The sequence below is a fragment of the Dioscorea cayenensis genome, chromosome 10 (assembly GCF_009730915.1).
Source record: "Dioscorea cayenensis subsp. rotundata cultivar TDr96_F1 chromosome 10, TDr96_F1_v2_PseudoChromosome.rev07_lg8_w22 25.fasta, whole genome shotgun sequence".
Lineage (NCBI taxonomy): Eukaryota > Viridiplantae > Streptophyta > Magnoliopsida > Dioscoreales > Dioscoreaceae > Dioscorea > Dioscorea cayenensis.
The window spans coordinates 11639147-11642815 of record NC_052480.1 but is presented as its reverse complement, the minus strand read 5'-3'; the positions used below and the strand labels follow the sequence as shown (position 1 = coordinate 11642815).

General features: G+C 37.6%; 1 non-coding gene across 1 annotated transcript; it reads left to right on the top strand.

Moving 5' to 3' along the window:
• The first annotated feature begins 2139 nt into the window (after positions 1–2139).
• LOC120271225 lies at positions 2140–2246 on the top strand. Its single transcript, XR_005539845.1, has one exon. It is a non-coding gene; the product is annotated as a small nucleolar RNA R71 (small nucleolar RNA).
• Positions 2247–3669: the final 1423 nt, after the last annotated feature.

The window sequence follows — 3669 nt, the reverse complement described above, 5'->3', positions numbered from 1 at the left end:
AGCCCCCAAAAAGATTCGAACTAAAAAATAACTAAGTCCGACAGCAGCAAACAATCAAACAAAGAAAAACAAACTAAAGAAAACCAAAATGCATCCAAGATAAGAAAAACATAGGAAAACACTTGGGTTGCCTCCCAAGAAACACTTGTTTAATGTTACTAGCTCTATGTTCCTTGTAGCCCTCATGGGGTGTCATAGAATCAAATTCCCCAATATTTCCTATACCTTGAGCAATTGAATAGGGGGTTAATGTTTCAATCAAGCAAATTTCCCCATCACTTAAAACCAAAAGGATACATGTAAGCACTAGGGGAGGTCGGTGGACTAATGCTCTTCTTGTTAGCGCCGAATTTCTTCCACCACTTCTTAGTCTAACAAATCTAATGGTCTACCAACTTCAATTCCCTCTCGTGCTCTTCAATGTTACATTAGGGGTGGAGCTCTTCCACTAATCCATCAAGCAGTACTTCATCATCCAGTAAATGAGACAAGTCATCATTCACCCACGTGTTTAGCACAAAATCCGAAACACAATATCAACAATTCAAAGCATAACACGTGTCATCAGCATCCATAGAGTAGTGCATAGCATCTCTCAACTTGAACACTATTTCTTCATCACCCACTCTTAACACCATACGACCATCCTTAACATCAATCAAAGCATGTGAAGTGGCTATAAATGGATGCCCAAGTATTAAAGAAACCTCAGCTATGTCATCCAAATCTAAAATAACAAAATCCACCACGAAGATGAATCAGTCCACCTTAACTAGAACATCTTCAATAATGCCCATAGGGTGGGAACTAATTGATTAGCAAGTTGCAAAGTCATCTTTGTTGGCTTAAGCTCACCAGGCCCCAACTTTTGAAATATTTTATAAGGCATCAAATTGATACTTGCCCCAAGATCGGCAAGTGCTATTTGATCAAGCATCCCCCCAATAGTATATAGGATGATGAAACCTACCGGGTCTTTATTTTTCTTGGGGATTCTTTTGGAGATGATGGCAGAGCATTCTTCACTGAATGTAATAGTGGCTACCTCTTCTAGCTTCCTCTTCTTAGTCAATAATTCCTTGAGGAACTTGGAATAGCGAGGCATTTGAGCGAGGGTCTCAACAAATGGAACATTAATGTACAAGGTCTTGAATATTTCAAGGAATTTCTTAAACCTGCTCATCCTGTTGATCTTTCTTCAGCTTAGCCGGATAAGGTAGATAGGTTGCAAGCTAGGAATCTTGGTCTCATCCTTTATTTGTTCCCTCTCACTTTGCTCAACATTACCACCAATGGATGTACCCTTCACAATCACCACTTTAGGTTTAGGAGATGCTTTCTCACATTGTTGACCTAGGGCAGATGTCAATTCTCTTCCACTTCTCAAAGTGACTGTATTTAGGGACTCACGAGGGCTGACCTTTGTATTGCTTGGGAGTGAATCTGGAGGACTTTTAACAAGGGTTTTGGCGATTAGCACCACTTGATGTTCTAGATTCTACAATGATGCTTATTGGTTCCTCATAATTCCTCATGTCTGGTGAGAAAAACATCATTTTCTTGTATGTACCTTGCTAACAAGGTTTTGAGAGTTGGCCCCTTTCCTTCCTGATATGGTGGTCAAGGAGGTGCAGGTTAAGGTTGTGATGGCTTGAACTGTCCTTGTGATCCTTGTCCTATTAGCTCTAAGAGAAATTTGGATGGTTCCTCCATCCGAGATTGTAGGTGTTGCTATAAGGGTTGTTTAGAACCTATTATTCTGACCCACAAAATCTATTTGTTCTGTGCTAAAAGGACCTTTATGAGATGGAACAATCGGCCCTACTTTGGTCACCCAAGCTTCAACACTCATGACTGGTGTTTGAGGTTGAACTTGCATTGCATCCAAACTCTTACAATAACTTCCACCTGTGCTGCTAGGCTAGTCAATGCATCAACCTCATAGATTCCCGTAGACTTCACAGGCTTTATTTTTTTTCTGAGTTCCACTAATAGCCATTTGATGTCATATCATCAATAAGAGTAGAGGCTTCAGTTAGTTGTTTACTGCAAAGAGAACCCCCGGCTGCTGCACTTAACATCTGCTTGGTAGCCAAGTTCAAGCCATTGTAGAAAATCTAAATCTGCATCTACTACAAAATCCCATGTTGAGGGCACTTCCTTAACAATTCCTTGTATCTTTCCCATGCCTCATACAAAATTTCAAACTCCATCTGTTGGAAAGAATGTATGTCATTTTTTAGCTTCGTGATCTTTACCAAAGTAAAATATTCGGTAAGAAACTTCTTGACCAACTGTGACATAGTAATAAGGAACTTAGCCATTGCTTGGCCCTTTCTCCCAATGAAAATGGAAAGAATTGAAGGCAAACTGCATCCTCAGCCACATTGCCTTAAATGTGTCACAAATTTTCAAGAAGTTCTTCAAGTGTTCATACGGGTCCTTATCTTGAAATCCGTCAAATTGGCACATCTACTGCACCATCTATATAAAATTAGATTTCTGCTCAAAGTTATTCCCCGTCAAAAGAGGGCGAATAATGCTAGACCCTACTCCCTCCAAATTTGGCCTAGCATAATTTGAAATACTTCTTTGCCGATTTTCGGCCATTTGTTCATTCTAATCTATCTCAATACTAATTTCTACTGAACTTGTTTCGCTGAGATTTACTTGTCTTAACCTTCTGTGCAATGTCTTCTCTAACTCCGGATCAGGATCTACAAGTGTAAAAGAGGAACTTCTTTTGGTCATGCAAGAACACCTGTAAACCAATTTAACAAACAAAAAATAAAAAACAAAAGATGAACTGAAATAAAGAAAATGGCTAAATTACTAGAAAGTAAAACTTTCTCAAGAGTTACTAGTCCCCGGCATTGGCGCCAAAAACTTGATACGATTCTTGCCTTGCTGCAAGTGCACGGGTCGTACAAGTAGTAAAGTGTACCCAAAGGGATTGAGTAGTCAAATCCATAATAGTCACCTTGATACGATTCTTGCCTTGATATGACTAGTTCACCTACTAGCCACTTAGGAGAATCACTTCACTTGTCTTGTTAATTCATGCTTTTGATACTGTTAGTGTTGATTTAGTTATTTTCTATTTCAATTTCTCAAACCAAATGATAGTCTTTGGTTCGTTAGATAGTAGGAGGAGATCATTATTACTAGTACTAATAGTCCTTGTGAGGCTGACACTCAACTTATACACTTTATTACTTGAAAGACTATTGTATTTGGTAGCATAGCACAAGGAAATCTTGAGACCATGAGGGAACCCCAAAATATAATTTTGTTCTATTTACAAATTAAAAGCATCTAATTTTAGTTTTTACATTTTCAAGTGTTACAAATCAAGATATGTAGAAAAGTTGTACCACAATACTCTATCCATCAATAGTTTACTAATAAAATATGTTTGTTCTTGCACCAAACAGTAAACAGTAATTCTCAACACAAACAAGTACATTTATAGCTTCAAAAACAAGTGAGTGCAAAAGAAAGCAAAATTAGTAAAAAAATAGAAAATATGTTCTAGGCTTCGGGGCAAATGAAGAAATAAAAGTACCAGAGGTACATAAGCATATATCTTTGTTCAAATATAGCTCCATTGCCCATTGATTTATTTATTTAAGTGTAATATATATATATATATATATATATATATATATA